The sequence below is a fragment of the Gorilla gorilla genome, chromosome 13, assembly GCF_029281585.2.
Source record: "Gorilla gorilla gorilla isolate KB3781 chromosome 13, NHGRI_mGorGor1-v2.1_pri, whole genome shotgun sequence".
Lineage (NCBI taxonomy): Eukaryota > Metazoa > Chordata > Mammalia > Primates > Hominidae > Gorilla > Gorilla gorilla.
The window spans coordinates 25,008,481-25,033,808 of NC_073237.2; the positions used below are offsets into that span (position 1 = coordinate 25,008,481).

A 25,328-nucleotide genomic window follows, 5' to 3' on the forward strand; every position below is an offset into this window, starting at 1 on the left:
GTGAGTGCCCCCGCGAGCACCCCCAGCCCTCCTTGGCAGCCTCTGCGAGCGCAGCCGGCGACCGTGTCTGTGGCAGAAAGGCCCGCCAGTGTCCCCTGGGAAACTTGCCAGCACACGTTATTTTAGGCCTGGGTTTTTCAATTTGATCCTATTCTCCTGGGATACAGAGGAGTTTTTATGTTTGCTGTTGCTGCCCTTCCAGAAGATGAGGGGCCTTTTCCTAGGATTTTATATTAACTATCCAAGAAAGCTTTCACATCTGCTGTGAGCCGGGGTGGTACGAAGTTCCTAGCATGCCTCATCCCGCTCTCAAAGCCCACGACGACGGTCCTTTGATTTTTTTGAGGAACATATCATCGCCAATTTGCAGATGAGTAAACAGGTTCACGGAGGGGGGTGTGGCTGGCCCAAGTGGCTGGGCCAGGACTTGTGACCAGCCCGTGACTCTCTGCCACTGTGAGCATGACCCTTTCCTAGCGCTCTGGCTTGCGGTTTGGGTGGGCCTGAGTTTGGGTGTTGCACAAAGTCTAGGAGGAGCACTGGGAAGAGGTGGTGTTACTGCCTGTCGCAGCTTTGGAAACTCTCAGGTCTTTCTGACCCGTGAGGCATTTCTGTCAGGATGGGCAGGCCCAGAAATAAGAAAAGCATGTTTTAGTTGGGTGCTGTTGCTGGACGGGACCCAAAAGAATGCCTAAACCCATTTTACAGAAAAACTGAGGTCCACAGAAAGGAGGGATTTGCCAAGGACATATGGAGAGCTGGTGACATAATTGGGGTGTAAACCCAGGCTCTTCAGCCAGCACAGACCCCCCAGAAGCAGTGAAGCCCTCTGCCTGGCGTCCTCTCTGTCCCACTTACCGCTGTTAGAGGCCATGGGAGGGATAGCAGGCCTGCAGGGACACGGTTGTCAGGAGAGCTCACACACATGCTGGCCCTGTAGACAGAGGCTTCAGTAAAACCAAGGAAGGTGAAACTGGCCTGTGTTCTCTGCTCACGGCTGACCCCTCCCCCAACAACTTCTGGGCTTTGCCCTGAGAGGGACAGTGACAAACTGCAGAGTCAGGAGGGCGGCAGGCATGGGCAGAGGCAGGCAGGGCAAAGCACACAGGCTGTGGGAGTCCACCTAGAGAAGAGACAGCATGTGGACACGGGGTGGGGACCATGCATCTCTCAAGGACTGTCAGGGCAGAGGGAGCCGATGTACAGACAGGGGACTTGTGGGCAGACGATGCATAGACAGATTCCAGCTCTGCAAGAGGAAAAGTTTCCTAATAGCCAGAGCAGATCAAGAATTAGAGCTACCCAAGCTGCCTCAAGGTAGTGAGTCTGTCATCACTAGGGGAATAAGACCAAAGGCTGGACCACCGCCTAAACCAGAGAGGATGCAGAGGGAACTTCTAGCCTAGCAGGTAGGGCACTCAAGACAAACAAGAAATAGGTACCTTGCTCTTCTGTAGGCTGCTGGTGCCTGCATAATTCGTTGTCTGCCATCAGACCTGATGGCTGAAAGAATCGGGTCGGTTATGGCAGCCGAGGAAAGTTCAATATGCTAAACTGCAACTGGGGCCGGGCAGAAGGTGGCCAAAGCCAGAGGAGCGGAATTGGACTGAGGAGAGGACAGCAGCAGGGGGGCGTGCACACCACCAGGCATGCTGATGGGGCCATCAAGGTGAATGACGCTCTTCTGGGCTGTGAGAGGTAAAGGAAGCAGGTGGCATCAGCGACAGGACTCAAGTGTCACCAGCCTTCCCTGCATACTGGGCTTCCTCAGTGCTCCAGGGACCCTCTGGGGCACGGGTCATTTGGGGTTATCACTCTGTCTCCCTCCCCATCTGTCTCTGAGTTCCTCAGTGAACCTCATTCCTCCTGGAATCCCCGTGGCTGGGGGCCTGGCCTGGAGGGGCCTCCACGAAAGGATCAGGGAGGACAGGACAGAGCACTCCATGCCAAGCCGGGCCGTTCATCCTAGAGGACCAGAGCCCCATCAGCTGCTCCAGCTTCCTGTTCTTCCAGGCAGAGGTGGGGAAGTGCTGAGCCCTTGAACTAAGGTCCTGCCTGGCTGGCACTGGGGCCCTGCAGTGACTCCAGTGCAGACCTGCCTTCGAGGGAACAGCAGCCTATTGAGTATCCAGGATGTGCAAGGGCTGAGGTCCCAACCAGGGAGCACACAAGGAACCTAGACCCGGTGGCAGAAGTAATAGCACCAGCTGTCTCCTGCAGAATACATTTCTCAGTCCCCTGTGCAGTGTACCCTCAGTTATAAAAGCAGGCCCAGATGTCAGCTCACAGTGGGGCTCAGAGGGCCAGAAGCGTCATTTCCCCTCCTCACTGGGGTGTGCCATTCCCTAGAGGGTAGGACCACCCTTGACGACACGTTGATTCTGCCCTCACAGCGTAGGCATGCAGTCCCAAGGGCCCAGCTGTGTTTGGTGGGGAAGGTAGAGGACGGGCCTCATGCCTGGCCTCCTGCACTCACTGGCCTTGTGGCCTTGGCCAGTCACGCCATAGGGGCCTCAGTGTCCTCATCTGTGCACTGCGTATGGCAATGAGCTGCTGACAGACAGTGTTCCCAGCCCAGACAGTGCTGTGTCAGTGTTATCTAGTGTGATTCCCATAACCCTGCCCCTGTTGCCTGGGGTCAGCCCTGCAGTTTGATTGAAGTCCATTTTTAAGAGCCACAGGAAGGACCCATTGTCCAGAATTCTGGATAGGAGTCCTGTCCTGTCACTCGCTGCTCCCTGTGTGACCAAGTTTCTTCCCCTACATCTGTCCAGTAGGGAGTTGGGCTTTGATGGGCTCTAAGGCCACCTCCACCAATGACATCAGGGGTTCTCTAACTCTCCCCATGTCCCCATCTGTGGGCTGGACCACCTGCACCTCCCAGGTGAGGGGAGGACGTCGAGGGAGACTGGGAAGGCAGCCCAGCAGCCTCTACCATCAGACTCTGTGTTTGCCTTCCTGCACCCATCCCATGGACCTCATTATCAGGAACTGTCATTTGGGTGACCCATCTGAGCCCAAAGGAGCTGGAGGTGAGGTCTAGTTTTGCATGCAGATCTAGAGGCATTAGATCACCACCTCCAAAGGCCGCGGTTGTTCTCACCTGCCCAGCTTTCCCCTGAAGAATGCCAGAATTGGGGAGGTGGGCTGGCTAGGCATCCTATGGCTGAGCCAGGCAACCCACTCAGGGGAGATGAACTTGCTTCCCAGAGGAGCCCCAGCTCCCGATGGCCAGTCCAGCTGCTGGTTGGGGAGCAACGCCCTGGAATGAATCACCTCAACCGCAAGGGGAACCGTCCGGTACTGCATATCCTGGCTGCCTGGAGCAAGCACCATCTTTGCCAGCCACCAAGTGAGGGGCCTGATCTCTCGGATACTCAAGGCTTGCCTGGCAGGGGTGGGTGGGGAATGGCATTCTTGACACTGTCAGGAGCTTGGTGCAAATTGACATTGGAATTCCAGCTATGCTGGCTATCTGCCTCTGGCCATTTTCATGTGAGTTTCTCCTGCCCTGAGGGTGTTCTAGGGTGAAGAAAGGATCTGGGGGAGTTCAGCCTCAGAGGACACCCCGTGCACCCTTCCCTCAGCAGATATTTTTCAGAGCCCTCCGTACCAGCCACTGGGCTGGGCATCAGAGAGAGTCCAGAGGTGAGAACAGTCAGGCCCAGCCTCCAGGGGCTCAGCCTGGCCAGGCCAGCCTGTGTCTTATTGTACACAGGTCTGCACAGGGGGTCTTGGGAGCCCAGAGCTGGCATGTGGGTGGGCAGTCCCTGCCACAGAGAATCAGGAGAAGCTGCAGGGAGAAGGCTGCACCTGAACCTTCAAGAGAAGGCAGGTGTTCCCCAGACAGGGACGGCTAGCAGGGCAGCTCAGGTAGAGGGGACAGCCCAGGCAGAGCCATGGAGGTGCAGGAGAGCCTTGGCGGGTCTCGGGGGCTCCCAGAAGAGTTGAGATGCAGTTCTCAGTGATGGGGCCACTGACGTGCAGGTTGCACTCACCAGGGTCCTGCGAGGCATTTTCTTCCTCATCTTAGGCTGGGGGAAGCTGAATGCCTGCCAGGGTCCACAGCAGAGCCAAGACTGGAGTGGAGGCCATGGGACTCCCAGCCGTGTCCTCCCATCTCTTCCCCGGCATTCCTTACACTCAGTCAAAAGGTCTTCTGACGTCAAACCTAGAAGTGTTTGAGACCCATTTACTCTAGTCCCTTTGCTTCATGGGTGGGGAAACTGACACCCAGAAGGGATTTAGGGTTGGTGTAAGGCTGCCCGGCTGGCAGCTGACCACTGACCACAGAGATGGTGACAGCTTCCCACTGTGGTGACCAGACAGGTCCCTGGATCAGCCCAAGCTGCCACCTGTCTGCATCCCACCCCCCAACTTTCTGCACTTGCAGTGACCCACAGTGGCGCCTGCACACCTCATGACATCTCAGAGCCCCCTCCATGGCAGGGGCCCCTACCTGTGAATCGTCTTCGGCGATTCTGCCTGATTGCCCTTGAACACTTTCTTCATCCCCTCCTGCCTGCAGAACTCTCTCCCTTGGCTGCCCGCCAACTCATTGACCTGGCACCCACCACTGGCCCCTGGATACTCTCACTCCAGCCTCAGGGAGCAAAGGGTTGAGCTGAGAAATTGGCAAGAAAATGTCAAACTCTTAACACAGTTTCCTGTCTCTGGAAAGGCTGGCAGTGGAGGAAAGGGATGAAAAGCCTTGAAAAAAATCTCATTAAAAGGCTCTGCAGGCACTTTGGCCTGTGAATGAGTCTTCGCAAGTTCTGGTTTGGTGAGTTTTTGCAAAGGAATGTGGACAAGATGAGGGAAGGACTTCAAAGACTGGGGGACTTCTAGCTGGGGGCAGACAGCAGGGAGGCGGGGTGAGTGCTGTGGCCTCCAGTTCTGCTGGGCAGGCTCTGCCCTCATGGAGCAGGGATCCTGTGTGACCCATGGGAAGGGGCACCGAGTGGCCCCTCTGAGGCCTCTGCAGTCAGCAGCTTTGACAAGGACCCAGCCCCTGCTTGGTTGAGGTGGTGAGAGTCTCAAAGCCAGTGGGGGTAATGGCTGCATACAGTCCTTACGGAGGGACCTTTGGCTTTCTAATCCCCGAAGGCAAATTGCCTGGCATCTTGCAAACGTGACCTAAGGAGACATCTCTGGGGTCTGGCCTGTTTCCATCATGCTGTGGCACTTGGTTGTTCACAGCCTCTCCAGCCCAGCCCATGAGCTCTGCCCCGTCCAGTGTCAGTTACTGAATGACCTGTAGCCCTGCAGGAGCTCACAGCCTCACAAGGAAAGGAAGACACTTACACCTATAACTCGCGGAGAATGTGTTCAGGGCTGCCCGAAGTAGAAAGTACTCTTTCTATGAAAGTTTCCAGGCTATGAAAGAGGGAAGGAATCAGGAAGGGGAATGTGAAGGATGAGCAGGTCTTAGACCCATGCACAGGGGAGAAAAGGCAGGCTGCAGAGAGAATGGGCCCAGAGACAGGGCAGGGCGGAGCTTGCCTAAGAACAACAAATGACACATTCATCTGAGCCCAAGAGAGGTGTAGCCCTGATCACCAGGTGGAGGGGTCGGGGATTTACCTGTGAGGCAGCAGGGAGTTCTCAAGGTTTGAAGCAGGGTGCAGTGCTATTGTCAGGGCTGTATTCTAGAACCATGAGTGAACTAGGGGGCCCATGAGTACTGGCGAGGAGGGATGCCAGCTTCTGCCTCCCCATCCCCTCAGTGATCCACCCCTTCCCCTCCATGTCCCTACACATGCCACGTGAACTGGCACAGACCGAGAGCTGGGGAGGGGCCTGATGTAGGAGTCCAGAAGGCGAACAGCACGTGGGCAGGCATCCCAGGAGACCGAGGCAGCCCTTTTCAAGATGGAGAGGGACAACATAGGCTCTGCAGTCAGATATCTGAATCCAAGTCCTGCTTCCGTCTCTTTCCCCGCACCTGATGCTGGGCAAGGTACTGCACCTTCCTGAGCATCACGGGATGCTTGCCTCAGCAAGAAGTAAGGCTTGGCAGATAAGCCCTACACATAGATGGTGCTCAGTATATACCAGTCTCTGCTTCTCCCAGCTTTTCCAGAGCCTTCAGAAATCACCATGGAAGCAGCAGAGTGGACAGAGCCCTGGGTGAGTCCAGGCTGTCCCTGCTGCACTAGGTGACTTGGGCAGGTATCTGGCAGGTATCTTCTCCACTTGCATCGATAAAATGAGGGTCTGGGGTCTGATTAGTAAACTTGCTTCCAGTTTAAGGGTTCTATGACTAGACCACTTTCCTCTCAGTCCAAGGATGGCAGGAAGGTCCCATCTCCTCCAAGGAGGGAAGGAGGAGCACGACATTATCAAGAACTTGCCTCCTGTCCTTCAGATTGCTTGATGACATCTATTTGTATCCGGCTTAGAGCAGCCGGGTTTGTGTTGACTGCTGGGTACTCAGTCTTCAGCCGGCAAATACCTCCTGTAGCTCCGGAGGAGGTTGGGTGGGTGTAACAGGGCCAAGAAGAGCTGAGGGGCACTGGGGGTGCATGGCAGTTAGGGTTGTTTTTCTTTTGTCTGTCCCTTCATTGATTAATATAGCAAAGGAGAGAGTTTTCAAACAGTAGGCATGTCTGGGTCCAGGCAGGCAAGTGATTAATCTTAGTTTGTTGCTGCTGACAGCTAGGAGAAAGAAATAATAAAGGTTTAGGCGCCGGTGGGAGTGGGGATATGAGGAAAGGCTGCTCTCCCCTCATCTATCAGCAGGGAGCAAGTCTCCACTTCCTTCTGCCGTCCAAGCATCCCCTTGTTGGGTTAACATCTGAGACTCCAGACACCTAGCTCCGTGGTGGTTGCTTGCTCCCATGTGTGAGCCACCAGGGTGGTCCCTGCAAGGCCACAGTGGGACCTCCCTGGCCATTGTTGAGTTCCCCGCACAGCCCCAGCATACCTGAACACCTGACAGTGGACTTAGTAGGTCACTGTATTCCCCAGCCAGGCCCCTGCAGGGATGATGAAGCCTTTTAAGAGCAAACTTCAGGGAAGGCAGGTGTGTGCAGCTCAGGTACACTACTGCTCGCCTCAGGACCCCCACACTGCTCAGCAGTGGTTGCAGGGGCCCTGAGCTCCTGGCCATGTGCCCCATGACTCCCCCAACAGAGGGAGCTCTGCACAGCGGTGAAGACAATGGCTCTGGATCTTGGCTTAGGCTCTTGAAACCCAGCTCCGCCACTTACTAACAGGGTAGTGTTGGACAAAGGGACTGAACATCTCTGAGCCTTGGTTTTCTCATCTATAAAATGGGTTTCACAGGTGTATTAATGAAGACACAATATATGAAGTGCTTAGCATATGCCCCAGCATATAATGAGTGCTCTATCAGTGGTAGCTCAAATGTCTTTATTATGGACCTCAGAGAGCCACAGGTTGTTGGGGAAAGAGCTCGGTGTGGCCCAGTGCATTGCAAATTGTCTGGGTTCAACCTGGAAGTCTCCATCTGTGCCCACATCCACTGTCCTTTACGATGATGGGTTCTAGATTTTATTGGCTACAGCTGGAAAGAATGCTAGAGAATCTCACAGAACTGGAGTCCAATCCAGGCTCCCCTCTTCCTGGATAACCTGTCTTGAACCTCTCACCTCTCTTGCACTCTGTACGTTGTGCTTTGGTGTGACCTTGGATGAATGAGTGAACTTCTCTGACCTCCTAGTTGCTCATCAGGAGCTGGAGATGATGACCACTCAACAGGTATCCTTTTTCATCACCATGCTGCTGCCCCTCCAGCTCTCCTGCCCATCTTCCGAACTTGTGGTCTGGCCTCCTCATCTCATAGGGAAGCATGTTGGCAGCCAGTCAAGGTAGCAGCTCCAGGAATATCCTAAGCAGAAATCTTGGGGTTTAGGGAACAGAAAGAGACTTTTTCAATTTTCTGGTCCAATATCTTGAACAAATGGAGATACTGAGGCCCAGAAAGAGGAAGAAGCTTGCCTGCCTCTGGCTTTCCCAGCAGGCCCTGTTTGCTAGCAGCATTTGAGCCAGCCTGAGTCAGGGCAGCAGGGGTGGTTGGGGAAGAGGGGGTCTGTCTCTTTGCTCTTATCACGTGGAGGATTTCATGTCCTTTCAGGGCTGATGGAGGAAAAATGAACTTTCTGCTCAATTAGCGTGCTTCGTGTTTTCTCCTTCTAAAAGGTTTAAAAGAAATGCCACAATTAGAAGCTGCTGCTGTAGGCAAAACAGAGACTCCTCAAACACTCTTTGCAGAGGACTAAATGAGAACAGTGAACTTTAGAATGCGCAGATGCCTTGCAGGATAAGAGTGCACCATTGAGAGGACACTGTGAGGAATATTAGATGACATTTCCCTTTATTCAGAATTACTGAGAAAATGTGCCCTGCTGGTGGTAAAACATTGCCAAGGACGCCACCCTCAACATTAGACTGGCACCTCTTCTGGACTCCGAGCCTGGTGCTTTGGTGATTCTGGTGCAGTGGGGGTGGAGAGTGTAGGAACAGCCCTGGGCCTATGCCCAGGAGACCTGGGTTCAAATCCTAGCTCTGCCTCTGACAAGTTACGGGATCCCAAACTAGTCACTATGATTTGCACCCTTCCTTTCTGAAGGGTTCAGACAGACCCTAGTTTGAGTTCTGCCTATTCTCTGAGCCCTCTGTTTACTCTCTAGCGTAGCAAGTGTAAATCCTGCCCCACCACCTGCTCTGGACTGCTGTAACATGTGAGTGAGGTGATATATGGGTCAGCATGCCCAGCACAGGGCCTGATATTTGGGAATAGCCAGCTTTCACACTGTGATAGTATGTTCAAGAAGAGTAGCAACCATTGCCATCATTTTTACAGATAAAGAAACTGGTGTTCACATTACGTCACAGTTAATGAGTAAAGAGATGAGATTGCAACACAGCTCGAGGCCTCTTTCTACCTTGTGCGGTCTCTCGGAATAGAAACACCCCCATTCCTCTCTAGCAGGCACTGAGGAGCCCAGCCAGTGGCCAACTAGTTCTCTGGACCAAAGCTGGATTTTCTGACAGGACCTGTGACCATGAGCCCTGTGCCCAGCATTTCTCAGACGCCTTTCCCCAGGCAGTGGTGACATGGAGAAAGCCCAGAGACCTGAAACCAGAGGGGCTGGTTCTGAGCCAACAGTGTCAGCATCCATGACCCAAATAGAAGAGTCTAGTTTCTTCTCTGGGTCCAGCCCTCAAGCAGCTGTGAAGAAAGCGCAACTCATTGCTCCTACTTTACAGAAGAGGAAACAGAGGCTCAAAGGGGCTTAGGAACCTGTCTAAGGCCATGTTGTCAGGGAGGGGCAGAGGCTGAGCCTGCCCAGCTCCTGGACCACTGTTCTTTCCTGACCCTTCTCAGCCATTTGCTCCAGCTAAGCTTAGAAGGTCTCCATTTGCACTGAGGTGCTAGGCTGATGATGCTGAGACTATCTGGTAGCAAAGTAGGAGGCCAAGGCCAATTCAGAGGGGCCAGTGGCAGGCGGCCTACATACCTGATGAGAGAGAAGTTTAGGAAGCCCTATCTGGCCCTGGGTGTGTGATAGATCAGGAGTGAAGGACTAGGGCAGTGGGAGTAGAAAGGAGAGGTGTGTGGAGGTAGAATTGATGAGAGGGAGGAGGAGTGAGGAGTCAAGGACCACATCCAGATTTCGGAGCAGCTGGGTGGATAGTGGCTCTCCCGGCTGCAACGCAGACCTGGAAAAGACCCAGGAAAACAGACTCCCTGCAGCTCAGCTTCCCCCTTCCCACTGCTGCCTAAAACGCAGAGGCAAGAGGTGCCTGCTGTCATTCTGCCTCACTCTGCCAGTTCATGGCCCAGTGCACCACCCCCCAACCTGGCAGTGCCAGACGTGCCCTTCAACAGGCTGGGGTTCCCTCCCTGGACTGCTGCATCTCCCGTCTGAGCCAGGGATGGAGCAGTGCCCTTTGTTTTACCGGAGCTCCTTGGTCTTCTCCAGCATCTGAGCAGCCCCGATTACATTTCCAGCCGGTTTTTAATTGTCTCATATCAGCCCACATAAATCTGCCTGTGCGGCTCCGCCACCAGGGAAGCATTCCAACTGCCCGTCTGTCTCCAGGAAACCTCTCGTGCCCTGGGACAGTTGCCTTCTGAGGCACTGGGTGGTCTCTCCAAATGAGAAAAACATTTCTTTCCAATCACATTTCTAACATCTTGTTAATTTGAATTATTTAACAATATTTTTGCAAAAGCCATCTGGGAATGAGTTGGTTGGCGACTTGGGAGAAGGCATACAGGGTGCTGCAGGGAAGGCCACGAGGACAGCTGCAGACGTCACATCTGCTATCAGTGAAAAGGGTGGCTGCATGGAGAGGAAGGCGGTGATCAGGAGCCCGGGGATTACAGCCTGAATCCCACCATTCCTACCAGCCAGGAGGTCACCAGTGAGTCACTTCCCATCTCAGCCTCTGAGCCCTGAGGCCCAGATTTGCAGTGGCAGTGGAAGCTGTTGTAAACTCTGAGAGGCTGCACAGATGCAGGTAGGGTGGTTTGCAGAGCCTTTGTGCTGTAGGGGCTTATTTTACTGATAGCTGGGTAAGCGATACAAAGGTCCCAACAGGAAACATGATTGGCCCTTACGTAGAGGCAGTTGGTGGGGCTTGAAGCAACTAACTTCACATGGTAAAATCCCAGTGTTAAGGCAGGGCCTGACTGTTCCCCAGACCTTTGGGGAGTCAGAGCCCAAAGGGAGTTGAATCATCCAGGTCAAGACCCTGGTGGGGTCAACTGAGGCACAGGAAGGCAAGAGGACCTTCCTGAGGTCCTGTGGAAGGCTGCTGGTAGAGCCCCCAGAAGTCCCAGCTCCCACCCCAGGGTTTTCACCCTTTGGAGCCCCGTAAGCACTGTATTTTCTTCTCTCATTTTCTCCACAGACATTGTCAGTCCTTGAGGCAGATTTATAAAATCAGATGTCAAATTTTACAGCCCTTGTCTTCGCTCCCACAGTTCAAATGCTAGGGCTATAAAATGAGGTTTTGTTGTGTGTGTGGCACACTCGCACGCAGGCGCCCTTGCCCTCTGTTGGAGCAGAGGCCGTTCCATCCGCGGGTCTATGTCTTGCACCTGCTCTTCTCTAGGAAGCTCCCCTGTGAGCAGCCTCCATCCTCCTTCCAGCACGAGTGTTTTCTGCCACTTTTAATAATGCTTTGCTTTTTTTTTTCTTATCTTTTTAAAGATTATTTCACCCAAGAGGAATATCAGAAACAATTGGGTTTGGCAAAGCCAGCTTATTCCAAATGCTTTAATTAAAACCATTTTTTAATTTTAATTTTATTTTTGCCATTTCCTTTGGAAAATCCTCACTCTGCTTATGGCCTCAGGCAGCTTGGAGATCACCCTGCCACGTTTTAAGCACAGGCTTTCAGGGCGGAGCTTATAGACAAGTCAGCAGCATGGCTTTCACCACTGAGCTCTTATCGTGCCCTGGGCTGTCAGCTGGGTGAGGAGACAAAGACATGTCAGCCTGTAAGCTCACAGTCCAGACAAGGAGACAGGACAGTAGGGAAGTACTTTGATGGACAGAGGTGTGGCAGAAGACAAAGCGAGGGAGAAAGAAAGAAAGTCTGACTAGGGGCATCTTGGAAGTCTTCCTGGAGGAGGGGCCAGTTGAGGAGGACTTCAGATGTTAAGATGTTTGAGAGGAGAAAACTGGGGAAGTTATGGGGAAGCAACAGCGAAGTACAAGGACATTTAAGTTGGAGATTAGAGGAAAGGCCGTATGCAGTGTCCTTCCTCCCTAAGGTCCCAGCTTGGCTAGGGTAGCCGGCTGTTCAATTTTCCCTTGGAAGTGACAGAGCCTCTCTGTTTTGTAAAATGTCACCCAGTTTTTGTTTCCAGGTTGAGGTGCATAAAATGTTACGGCTCTTCTAGAATTTGTCTAGCAGATTTTCCAGTTTTTACTAGAAACCCCCCAGGAAAAAAATCTAGGTACATAAACCCTGGGACCTTGCTTTCTAAATTTGCCATCTAACATCTGATTTTGACCCTCAGGGTTGTAGTGTGAAATGATTTGTCATCTGCTAGGAACCTTTCTTGGCTGAGCGTTCTTTGGGAATGTGTCTTTCGGTCTCAACACCCCAGAGGGCCTGGCACATGATAGGTACTCAGGAAACATTTGGAGATTATATTTGGGAGAAAAATAATCACAACATTCAAAATGAGCCATGATTGTAATAAAATCAGATTGTAAAGGTCAGCCCAGTCGGTAGCCGTATATCACATGCATGTACGCATGTGTGTGGGAAAAATATAGGAAGGCACTATGCCAAATTGTGATTAACCACTGTCTGTGGTGATGAAATGGCAGGTTTTTATCTTCTTTTTATTTTGGATTTGTGTTTTCTGGATTTTCCACAGTGAATCTCTTTTATAATGGTGTTTTGTTTGGTTTTGTTTTGTTTTTTGAGACAGAGTCCCGCTCTGTTGCCCAGGCTGGAGTGCAGTGGCGCTATCTCGGCTCACTGCGACGTCTGCCTCCCAAGTTCAAGCAATTCTCCTGCCTCGGCCTCCAGAGTAGCTGGGATTACAGGTGTGTACCACCACGCCCAGCTAATTGTTGTATTTTTTTTTTTTTTTTTTTTTTTTTTAGTAGAGACGGGGGGTTTCACCATGTTGGTCAGGCTGGTCTCGAACTCCTGATGTCAGGTGATCTGCCTGCCTTGGCCTCCTAAAGTCGCCCGGCCTATAATAGAGATTTTTTTTCTTTAATGAGGCAGAGCAGGAAGCTCATTGGCTATGGAGTTAGGAAACGTGTTTCTGGTTCCAGCTCTGTCTTGAGATATTTCTTGTAACTTCTCTGTGCCTCAGTTATTTGGGGGTACTTTAATTGGCTCAGTAGAGAAAGAGCATAGAGTATCGTGGCTAAGAAGGTAGACCACCTGGAGCTAGAATCCCTCCCTGGTTCAGATCTCGATTCTGCGTCTTACTAGCTGTGTGGCCTCCATTTCTGCATCTGTACAATGGGGAGAGTAATAGTTCCTACATCTCAGGATCGTTGTGAGGCATAAATGCAATCGTGGTCCAGGACCACGATTTTGTACACTGTGAAGCCCTAGTCAGCTCTCTCTTGACTCCCCACAGCAACTCACTTTATGCTGAAGGAGACGGGCTCAGAGAGATGAGGCGCTCACCTGTGGCCACAGCAGTGCTCTACATCCCAGCCCTCCATCCCCTCAACAACTCCCCACCACTTCCCAGTCTGCCAGAGAGCAAGCCGTGTGCCCGTCATTTCCTCCTGGCACTAAAGGCGTATGCCCCACCAAGGCCGAACACAACCTCGCAGGGAGAAACGCATTTGCACAGTGCCGGGCAGGCTTTTCTTAGCTCCTGGTATAGCTTGAACAGGCGTCTGCAGAGTGTTCTCAGAGGCAGGAAGAATGATGCCAGTAACAGTGATTAGAAACTCGAGGCAGTGTAGGATTCTGACACATCGATGGTAAGATGACTGAGGCAGCAAACGCAGGAGATGGTGTGACCCGGACACCCACATTTCAGACTCACAGTCTCCAAATATTCGCATAACTCCATGTTGAGTTCAGATTTTCAGGCTAGGAAAATACATTTTCCTGTTCTGAATTGTTCCAACCCTAACCAAAATGTCATCTCTGAAGAAGCTAGGGTTGCCTGTTTTACTTCTGTGGGATCTGTGTTTTCAGGAAGCACTCAGTTCCTATAGTAAGTAACTTTGTGGAACTCAATTACTTGCAGACGTGCAGGGGGGAAAAAACAGCAATAATTAATGTGGTCAAACCCAAGCCAAATAATAAAATGAAAGCTTTGTTGTCTGTCAAGGCAGAAATCAATTTCATTAGGGAGCAAAGAGCCAGAGATTTAATTTTGAGAAAATTCTCCACCCTGTGGAAAGAGGTTGTCAAAAAGCTGCCAGAATGAGTGTCCAACATGAGAGGATTTGCCCCCCAGAACCGTGACCACAAAGAGCTGACAGTGACCTTTCAACGTTCCATTTCCAAACCTTCCAAGTGTGGCCAAAGCCAGTGGGCTTTTGCTTCTTAAAATTCTTGGACCCAACTGTACACAGTGGCTCACGCCTGTAATCCTAGCACTTTGGGAGGCCAAGGCAGGAGGATCGCTTGAGCCTAGGAGTTCAATACCAGCCTGGGCAACATAGTGAGACGAGGTCTCTACAAAAAAAAAAAAAAAAATTAATTAGCTGGGCATGGTGGCTCACACCTGTAATCCTAAACTACTCAGGAGGCTGAGGCAGGAGGATCACTTAAGCCCAGGAGTTAGAGGTTACAGTGAGCTATGAATGTGCCACTGCACTCCAGCCTGGACAACAAAGCAAGACCCCCATCCTTTCCCACCACAGAAAAGCTCTCGGCCCCATGCCCCTTTTGGGGTGGTCAAGAGATGAGTGTTACTATACCTGATGACACTTGCATGTCAATAAGACCCTGTCTCTTGGGACTTGGGAGGGGCTGGGAGAGGGGGGGACTCAGGAGGTCCGCAGACCCCAAAAAGGAGTTCAGCCGAAGCTCAGGAGTGTCTGTGTTAATGATGGAGTTGTGTCCAGCCAGAAGGGCTGATGGCCAAGCTGGACAGACCCCACGGGACCCTGTTTAGTTGCTGGCTCCCGCTGTGTGAGAGATGGTGACTGCCTGGGGAATGGGCAGCAGAAGCGACCAGGATGGGAAAGGACAGGAAATTCTGCCCCAGGGGCACAGCTGGAAAAGAGCAGCCCAGGTCTTCCTGTCTCTGAGGGACCTTCACAGGGCAGAAGCAGTGGCCTTGGCCTGCAGGAGCTAGAGCTCGGAGCTGGGCTAACCTCAGCAAGCTGTAGTTAGCCACATTTCAGCTCAGGACATGGAAGAACTTAACCACGGGCAAAGCTGTCTGTTTGGAATGGGTTGTCTTGGTGGGGAAGGAGCTCTCTGGTGATGGTGGTTAAGTAGCAAAGCTGGACAGTAAATACTGCGGATATTACAGAGGAGTTTCCATCATTAGATGGAACTAGAATGATGGTTCTCAAACTTGAACATGCATCAGAATCTCTTAGAGGGCGAGTTTAAAACAGATTTTGGTTGCAAAGAGATCCAGGAGGACACAGGCTTAACAAGTAAGTCTCTGGGTACTGGTGGACATTCTAGGACACACTTGAATAAACTCTATTTTTTAAAAACCTCCACTCCACTTCCAGCCCTGGGGCTCCAGGGTGTCTGTAATGAAGGCGAGTCCTTTTGTTTAATATCCTTCCTTCCCATGTGGTATGAGCATCTCCTATGTGCCAAGCTTCAAAGGTTGTCTCTTCATCATGTAGATGGGGAAACCAAGGCCTGAGAAGGCAGAAGCCAGGACCCCAACACCCAGTTCTGAGCTCTTTACTTAGCTTTCAGTGGACTTCAGGGAACATTGTAAACTATTCTCTATTTCACAGATGAAGAAACTGAGGCCTAGATTCCCAAGAACTATTGGGAGTTTTTCCACCAGGAACCATGGTCATTCATATAATTTGCAAAAGGTCCTTGGCAGGGTTTCTGGGTGGTTCCCAGTCAACCCCGATGCCTTTGAAATTCCAGGGAGGAAAAACCACCCTCGGGTTAGATGCAGTGGCCTTTGAGCAGGCAGATCTGTCTTAATTTGCAGTTTTAAAAGGCCCCTCTGGATTTTTTTTCTTCTTTTCAAATAAAGTTTATTGTGTATAATGAAGATATACACCATGATGTTATAGAATACATATAGATAGTAAGAAGGTTACTAAAAGCTAGATGCAGTACCTCATGCCTATAATCCCAGTGCTTTGGGAGGCCAAGGCAGGAGAATTGCTTGAGCCTGGGAGTTCAAGACTAGCCTGGGCAACATAGTGAGACCTCATTCCTATAAAAAGTTTTAAAAATTAGCCAGGCATGGTGGCACACCCCTGTTGTCCTAGCTCCTTGGGTGGCTGAGGCAGGAGGATTCCATGAGCCCAGGCATTTGGGGTTACAAAGTGAGCTGTGATTTCACCACTGCTCTCCAGCCTGGGCGACAGAGCAAAACAAAAAATGTTCCTATAGTGAAACAAATTAACATATCCCTCACCTTACATAGTTACCTTTTTTTGTGTGTGTGTGTGGCTAGAGCAGCTAACATCTACTCATTTAGCATGAATCCCATATGAAGTACAATTTGTTTATTACCTGTGGTCCTCGTGTTGTGCATTAGCTCTCTAGACTTGTTCATCCTGCATGTCTGCTCTTTTGTACCCTCTGACCTACATCTCCCCATCTCCTCCCCACCCTGCCCCAAGGACCCACTGTTTTTTTTCTCTATCTCTACATATTTGAATTTGTTTTAGATTCCACATGTAAATGAGATCGATCATACAATATTTTTCTTTTCTTTTTCTTTTTTTTTTTTTTTTGAGTTGGAGTTCCGCTCTTGTTACCTAGGCTGGAGTGCGGTGGTGCGATCTTGGCTCACTGCCTCCTGGGTTCAAGTGATTCTCCAGCCTCAGCCTCCCGAGTATCTGGGATTACAGGCACCCGCCACCATGCCTGGCTAATTTTTGTATTTTTAGTAGAGACAGGGTTTCACCGTGTTGACCAGGCTGGTCTCGAACTCCTGACCTCAGGTGATTCACCCACCTTGGCCTCCCAAAGTGCTGGGACTACAGATGTGAGCCACCACACCCGGCCATATACAATATTTTTATTTCTGTATCTGGCTTATTTCACTGCCCCTAATGTCCTCCAGGCCTATTCCTGTGTGGTGAATGACAAGATCTTTTTTAGGGCGGAATAGTATTCTATCATACATACACCACAGTTTCTTTATCCATTCATCCTTGACAGACCTTCAGTTGTTTTCATATGCTGACTGTTGTGAATGGCGCTGCTGTGAACATGGAGTGCAGATGTCTTTACAAGATGGTGATTTTACTTCCTTTGGGTATATGCCCAGAAAAGGGATCGATAGGTCATACTGTAGTTCTACTACTAATTTCCTTACAAAGCTCTTTACTCTTTTCCATAATGGCTGTACCAATCTACATTCCCACCAGCAGTGTATAAGAGTTTCCTTTTTTCCGCATCCTCGCCAACATTTGTTATCTTTTGACTTTTGATAATAGCCATTCTACTGGGTATGAAGTGATACCTCATAGTGGTTTTGACTTGCATGTCCCTGATGATTGCTGATGTTGAACACCTTTTCATATACCTGTCAGCCATTTTTTTATGTCTTCTTTGGAGAAATGTCTATTCAGGTCTTTTGCCCATTTTATAATCAGGTTATTTGTTTTTTCGCTATGGAGTTATGTGAGTCCTTTATAAATTTTGGATGTTAACCCTTTATCAGATACATGGTTTGCAAATATTTTTTCCCAGTCTGTAGGCTGCCATTTCATCTTATTGTTTCCTTTACTGTGCAGGAGCTTGGATGTAGTCCCATTTATTTATTTTGAGCTTTTGATATGATATCCAAAAAAATCATTGCCAAGGCCAGTGTCCAGGAGCTTTTCCCCTAGGCTGTAAGAGTTTTATAGTTTCTATTTTTATATTTAGGTCTTTTATCCATTTTGAGTTGATTTTTGTGTGTAATAGAAGATATGGGTCCAGTTTCATTCTTTTGCATGTGGAAATCTAGTTTATTGGCACCATTTATTGAAGGGATTATCTTTTCTCCATTGTGTCTTCTTGGTACCCTCATCAAAAATTAGTTGACCCATACGTGTTTGGATTTGTTTCTGGGGTCTCTATTCTGTTCCACTGGTCTATGTGTCTCTTTTAATGCCAGTATCATACTGTTTTGATTACTATAGCTTTGTAATATAATTTCAAATCAGGAAGTGTGATGCCTCCAACTTTTTTTTCTTCTTCAGCATTGTTTTGGTTACTCAGGGTCTTTTATGGTTACTCAGGGTCTTTTATGGTTCCACATGAATTTTAGGATTGTTTCTTCTCTTGCTGTGAAGAATGACATTGGGGTTTTGATAAGGATTGTTGAGTTTCTCATCTTTACTTTTTTTCTTAAATAAAACTAAGTTAGATAAGGTGCTTTGTGGATAGTGAGTCCGCTTCACTGCTGTGCTGGTGAACACCCTTGGTCAGTTGGTGAGGAGGCCCCCACCAGGGTGGGCCAGGAAGAGGCTGGGGAGGGTGAGCACTGTGCTTTAGCAAGAGCCAAGGTCCATGGGGTGACTCGGGATGAGAAATGAGGAGCGGGGGGCATTGCTGCTTCCTTCCCCTCTCCCCTCCCTGCATGTCCCCTCCCCCTGCCACATCCCCCACCCCAGCTTGTCACACCCCATTACTGCAGACTCTAGTCTGCTGGTCTTGCCAGAGAATCCTCCGCAATAGAGGCATGGGGCAGGGGCTGTATTGCGGAAAGAGAGCAAACCTCTGCCCTTCTCTGAGCCTCAGTGTCATCTGTAAAATGATGACAGGGAACCAAATGATCTCAGAGTATCTGGTTGGTGTCTTGTCTCCCTCAGAAATGTTGCATTTAGAGCAGTGCACACAGTAGACACTTAATAAATGCCATTGACCATCTATGACCAGTTTCCTGTTTAGTTCGTTTTCTGTTTTGTTTTTTGAGACAGGGTCTCACTCTGTCGCCCAGGCTGGACTGCGTTGGTGTGAACACAACTTACTACAGCCTCAGCCTGCCAGGCTCAAGCAATCCTCCCACCTCAGCCTCCCAAGTAGCCGGGACTACAAGCGTGTGCCACCATGCCCAGCTAATTTTTAAATTTTCTACAGAGATGAGGTCTCACGATGTTGCCCAGGCTGGTCTCACAAACTCCTAGGCTCAAGAAATTCTCCCGCATTGGCCTTCCGAAGTGCTGGGAGTGCGTGAGTCACCACGCCCAGCTTCCTTTTCAGTTTTCATGTGGATCCTGTGTGCAACAGTGTGCCTTAGAGACTGTGGTGAAAGAACACTTGATGTTTCAGGAAATTGATCTCAGGGCAGTAAACGCCTTGCCCTGTGTCATCCAGCCACAGAGCTGGGCCAGAACCCAGGTATCCCACCCCAGCCAGGCAGGCTGCCCAACTGGAGGAGACGCTCCTGCAGCCACATCCATGGCTTCTGGGCTGCCAATGCAGCCATGAATGACAGAGCAGACGTATGGGAAACCTAGCTCAGTGCTCAGCCCAGACAGCACAGAGCCAGCCAGGTGCACCAGACACACCAGACAGGCGGCCACTGGTGCAGTGGCTCCTGCCCAGCAGATGAGAACAAGACCCACGCCAGGACCCTGAGTCCTGCATTGGCGTCAGTATTTTCTGAAAGGCACTGTTCTTCATTTTAAAATGTAAAAATGCATTAAGCTGGAATCTAGTGCCAGCCCCCTGTTTCACGTCATGCTTATCCGAGGGGCCTGCCAAAGAGTGCAGGTTTGTACCCAGGTGACCAGGCTCCAACGACATCCTGCATACTCGGCGGCACCTCCGCGCCTGGCGAGCCTTGCTTCCCTGCTGTCCAGACCTCAGACTACCCTTGTGGGTGAACAGTGAAAGCTCTGCTTCCCAGATGAGGGACCTGAAGCTCAGACCAGGCACAGTTCAGGGCAGGGACTCAGATACAGGTCTGGGTGGCCCTGAGCCTGGGCTGCGTACAGCACCATCCTCAGGCACCCCAAGGCCCACCCCGCTCTCCAGCCCTGCCTGGGTCAACCCCAGGGTTGCTGGCCCCCCTTGGGCTATAAAAGCCATTGTGCGCTCCAAGTCCTCCCCTCGGCAGCTGGGGCTTCCCCCGAGGCTGCCTTGGCCCAGCCTCTGCATGGTCCTGCTCTGGAGTCTCCTCAGATGCGGTACATCTCCCACCATGTGCTGCTCAGGTGGGACTGGGGGGTCCTGTCCTTGGAAACAGCCTGGAGCCCTCTGGAACCAAGCCATTTGGCAGATTCCGCTCTGTGTCTTAAACCTTTACATAAGGGGCCAGGCGAGCCAGGATTCGTCAGACGTTCACACTTCATGTGGAGGTTCTCATCTGCCCCTCACCACAGCAGCAAGGGTGGACTCTGGTTATTCCCATGTTGTGGATGCAGAATTTGAGGCACTGGCCGTCTAGTGAGTGGTGTGGCTTTAGCCTAGGCACTGTTGGAAGCTGGGCTACATTATTCTTTGTTGTGGGGGCTGTGCTGTGCATTGTAGGATATTTAGCAGCATCCCTGGCCTCCTCTTACAAGATGCTAGTAGCACCCATGTATCAAGACATTGCTGAATATTCCCCAGCGAAGAGGGAGTGCAAAATTGCCCCAGGTAGGAGCCACTGCTTTAAGGAGCCTAAGGGCTCAGACAGCCTTGTCCTCAGTAGGAAGAGATCACCCTTGGCCTGGATTCTGTCCATTCTGTTGGCACAGGCATGAGAAGCCTGCTTTTGTCATTTTGCTGTCCCCAAGCCCAGGATCCACTGTGGCCAGTATACCCACCTGTCTCCCTCCATGAGGGGAGCCATTCTGCCCTGCCGTGTTCCTGCTGCTGTGGTGCTCCCACCCACCCTGGCATGTCCGTCACTGACTCGAGAACTCAGCACTGAAGGGATCCCCTCCAGCTTTTCCAGAGGGAGACACTGAGGCCCAGGGGGAGGGGACTTGCCCAGCCAATGATATCAGTGGGATCAGACTTTGAACTTCCTCCCTTTGGGTGGGGGGGGGGCGGCGCCCAGGGCTGAAGAGTGGAGAAAAATAATTTCCGACACACGTAGGCCTTCATGTTCCTAGAAAAGTCCTCAATTAGAGGTAGAAAAAAAAGAAAGAGAGAATGAGAGAGAAAGAGAAAGAGAGGAAGGAAAGAAAGAAGCCCTAGACCCTGTTTCCCCTTCCTGAAGCTTTGGCAGCATTTCACCATCCCCCTCCGCTTCTGCGTCCAGCCCTCCTTGCAGTTTCCATGTGCACTCGGCTGAGGCTGGTGGGAACCCTGAGGGGGAACTACAAAAGGCATCCAGCGGGATCCACCCACCAAGTGTCATTGCCTTCCCACTTACACACCCCTGGTAATGGGAGGCTTACTCCCTCAGCCTGAGCGCTCATCATTTAAAAACCTCTTGTCTGATAATGTGTGGGTTTCTCATGAGAAAATTGCCCAAAATGGGTTCATTTTGACATACCTACTGCTTTGTGTGCTAAAACGAGCCTTATGCCTCTACATGTTCGCCAGGAGAGGCACCTGCCAGCTCTCCTGCCTAGAGATGGCTTTTTGTCATGATTTACTGAAGTCCTTCACCCTGGGCCGCCAACTTAGAGCTTGAGAAATGCCTGGGTGTCTCGGGTAGGCTAATCGCTGCTGATGCGTTTATTGAAAGTCTAATTATTTGGTTGTAAATCACGTCATTTTGCTCAGCAGCGTTTACATCGAGACGTTTGTTCACAATAACTTGGTGTGTGTGTCTTTGGCTTGTCACTGTGAAGGCTGCTTTGGAAGCTGTGGGCAGGATGCAGGTGTTGGCTGCGTGGCCTCCTAAGCTCCTTTATCCCACCTGCCTTGACTAGAACATCTCAGCTAGAAGGAGCCTCCATGCCCCCTGCCCCACGCCTCAGACAGTTGGAGAAACCAGTCACACAGTGAGATGCACTTACATCCTGGTCCCCTGGCTTGGGAAGCCCTGATAGCCTTGCATCGTGACTGGGCAAGTTGCTTCTCCCTCAGGCCCTTAGTCTTCTCATCTGTGCAGTGGGTATCTTGCATATAATGCCAGCCCTCCCAGCTTCCTTGGGAGGCCACAGGTTAGTCCAGTCATGGACCGAGGGAGCATTTAAGGTCTTCTCAGCCGTGCCAGAGGTAGGCCAGGCCCTGTGTGAGTGGGATCTGCCTGGGCTCTGGGTGAGTAATTGGACCACAGAGGTGGACTGTTGAAATATTTGCTGTGGTGAAGCCACATCTCTTACAGTGTCTGTAAGGAGGTAGCCCAGGTCCAGGCTACAGCTCTCCATGCATTTGGGATTATTGGCTTTCTGCTAAGATAGCAGGGCCCTCTCTTTGCTGAATGCTGTACTGAAACAGTGGCCTAATTCTCTTCAGAGAGATCTCTACCCCCTCTTTATCTACCACACATTGAGGGAGAACGGGGTCGTGTGTCTGCCTGGCAGGCGGGCACCCATTCTGGCTCTGTGAAGATTCAATGGACTTGTGTTCAGTCTCACTTCTCGCCTCAGTGGCTGCATAGTCCCAGGCCAGTCACTTGAGCCCTCTGACTCTGTTTCCCCACCTGGAATCTGTAGGCCCATCTCTTGGTGTTGCTGTGAAGAGGTACATAGAGCTCCTGGCAGCATGGCCACAGTCGGTAAGATGGGTAATGCTGTGCTTCTCGAAACTTCTAGCACTAGTGTTGCTGAAGTGGCTGCATCCTGCTCGCGGGTGTGAGGAGGAGAGTTTCTTTAGAGGCATGGACCTAGCAAAACGTCCCACTTCCCTGGAAGTCAAAGAGGCGGCAGGAGGAGAGCAGAAGTTGTGAGTCATAAAGGCACTGCTTTCAAGAGGCAGAATTGCCATCCTCAGGGTGGGGGTGGGGTTATAGCAGGAACTACCCATTTTGCAGGCTTGTAGGTGACCACGGAGGTACCTTGCCATGGTCACCCTCCATGCTGGCTCTCACCCACATCACAGCAGGTTAGCATTAGAGCTGGGCCTGACTCCCTTCAATTCCGCACAAACTTCCCTGTTTGCCTCCACCCTGTTGGAAGCAAGTACATGTCTGTGGGGGTGGAAGGGCCCTTCCCCATGCCAAGCATAGAGGCGGTGCTCCCAGGGATCAGAGTGTGAGCACTCGCTGCCCTGCTCCCCAAGGCCAAGGGACCTGCGACACCTCCCTCACCTGAGAATTATCTGGCAACTGATGGTTGAGTGCACTTTAAATGCACAAGCTCATTCTGTCTCTCCTTCCACCAACCTGGCCCAGGAATCTTCGCACAATGTAAGATTTAAATGTTTAAAATGGCCCAACAGCTTTGTGCCACATTCTTTGGGGTAATAGAAAATAAAGTCATAAGAAAGAGTAGGGGTAAAAAATACCAAAATAAAATAGCCCAACAAGAAGAAAAGACGCAGCCACTTAGAGCCTGAGTAGGGAGGGGCAGGGCCAGTGCTCACCTTACCCCTTCAAGAAGACCATGATTTTGCAAGGGAACTTGTCTCACATTCATGTTTTATTTAGGCCTGGGCAGGGGACACTGGGCGGCTGAGTGGCCTCAGGAATAAGTCCTTTCCAAATCCTAAGGGAAGAGGGCTCTGGTGCATTCTTCCCTGTGGCCTCCCTGGGGGAGACTTTCTGATTTGAAAAGCATGTGCCTGTGTACTCACCTCATAGGGATGACCCTCCGGAAGCTCCCCAGTCCTTCCCACTCTGCCAGTTCTCACTGGCTCGTCCTGGGACTGTTGCTGACTGGAGAAAGCATCCACTGTATCCAGCCTCAGAGTGGGCAGCTTCTCCCTTTGCTGGGTCGCAGTCAGGGACAAGGTCGACCAGCCACCAGCCTGCCCTGGGAAGCTTACGTCTGGAGGGGAGGATGCATGGGGCCTCACTGCCCTGGCTCTGGGCAGACCCTGGTGGGCGGGTGGATGGATAGATGGATGGATAGATGGGTGGATGGGTGATGGGCACAGTGCGCCAGCTGTGTGCCGGACATGTATGTGTGCCCAGAGGCCAGAGGGGGCTAAGGCTCAGCCTGCTGAGAAACATCACAATGGGCTGACAGGATTCTCAACCTCCAGTTCTCACCAAGCTGCAGGGAAGCCAGATCTTGGGGCAGAAAGAGGCCAACGGGTAGCTGAGCAGAGGAAGATGAGGCTGTGGGGGGAGCTTCAGGGCCTTGAATGCCAGGCCTTGGAGTTCAACAAACATAGGTTCAAATCCTAGCCCTACCATGTCCCATGAGACACAATCTTCCTGAGCCTCAGTTTTCCCATCTGTGAACAGTGATCATTCTAACAACTTAAAGTTGTTTGCTCTACAGTTTAAATGAGATAATATGTGGCAACAGCTCAGCTCAGAGCCCAGTACCCAGTAGGGGCTCTTGAAGTACTGGGTGTTGTTACATCTGTTTTGGCCATGGGGAGCCTTAGATGGTTTTGACCTGAGGGCTAATGTTCTGGGGACATCTGGGTCAGGACAGCAGCTCCCCATGCACCTTTCAAGCTAAGGTAAACCAGAAATCCCCTCTGTGTCTGGAGTCCTGTAACTGGGTCCCACACGTTAGTCCCAAAGGCCAATTTCCATTCTTCTCCTGCATAAATATTATATGCAAGTATTTTTAAGTCATTTCATCATGAAAAGAAGCGATTTAACATAACTATTACCCAGGATTCTTCATGAAATATGCATCAAGCAATTAGGTCTAAAAGCGAGAGGTGAGGCCTCGCACCCTGCTCGGCGGCCGGCAGCTGCAGGCTGAGTAATGTTTTATTAAAGCCCGTGATTGCACTGTGAGGTGGGGCCTGTTATTAGCCCTGCGTGCCCGGCACGTTTGATAATCCTGATGATGAGGAGGTGCTTTTTGTGATGATAATGAGCGATCTGAATGCCTGTGACAGCTCCAGCACCCCGGCCTCTGCCAGCCTTACAAGACTCATTAGACAGGTCACCCACCAGAGACACCTCTCATTGTGACTTTGCCCTCGCAAGATGTCCTATCAAAGGAGATGTGGCTGATGCAGGAGCTTGGCAGGCACAGCAGCCTGTTGAAGCTCCCCGGGGGCAATGCCCTCCCTGAACGACAATGGTGCTGATGACGGTGCCGAGGTGCGGAAGCCCACGCTGCCTTGAAGAAGGGTGGGAGATGTGGCCCGGAGCCCGGCTCAGCTGGCTCGGGATGTGGGGCCGGGGCTCTGGGTTCACCTGCAGCCTGCCTTGCTGTGCACCTTGGGCCAGGGTAGTGTACTCTCTGGCCTCAGTTTCCTCCACAGTTTCACTCCAGGGGAGTGAGAGGTGACCCCCAGGCTGCTTGCAGCTCAGAATACATGCTGCCCTGGAGCAGCCATACTCCTTGCCTGATGAACCCCTCTGTTCTCCAAAGAAATGCTCATGCTTCCTTTGCTCATGCTCGCGTCTCCTTTTGTGTGAAGGTGGGAGTCACTGAAGCCACTCCTGGCAGCTGCTTTTAAATCTTCAACTGTTAGATGGCATCTCCCTCATGGGGACCTTAACCAATGAGAATGTATTGTCACAGCACATCTCCTGGCTGTGTGGACAAGGTGTCACCTGACCCTTGCATTGGTCGAGGATTGGCAGATAGTCTCGGGACCTCGGACCCCTGGGGGGCGGTCACCACCCTGCCTTTCAGGCTGGGGGGCTCCACCAATCAGAACATGCCATTTCCAATCCTCGGCACAGCCCCTTGTGTGGGTGCCACACATTGTCTTTTACTCCCAGCCTCTCTGCTGTC

The 25,328-nt window shown here is 51.3% G+C and overlaps 1 protein-coding gene, 1 long non-coding RNA gene and 1 other non-coding gene across 3 annotated transcripts in view; all 3 read left to right on the plus strand.

The window, feature by feature from the left end:
- SHB (SH2 domain containing adaptor protein B) overlaps positions 1 to 25,328 on the plus strand; it is a 151,830-nt gene that overhangs the window by 120,442 nt on the left and 6,060 nt on the right. The window lies entirely within an intron of this gene.
- LOC129524734 (uncharacterized) lies at positions 13 to 16,294 on the plus strand. The gene is made up of 3 exons (XR_010130150.1): positions 13 to 3,032; positions 3,211 to 3,352; positions 3,527 to 16,294. It is a non-coding gene; the product is annotated as an uncharacterized lncRNA (long non-coding RNA).
- Positions 11,862 to 11,923, plus strand: LOC115935892 (U7 small nuclear RNA). Its single transcript, XR_004071485.1, has one exon. It is a non-coding gene; the product is annotated as a U7 small nuclear RNA (small nuclear RNA).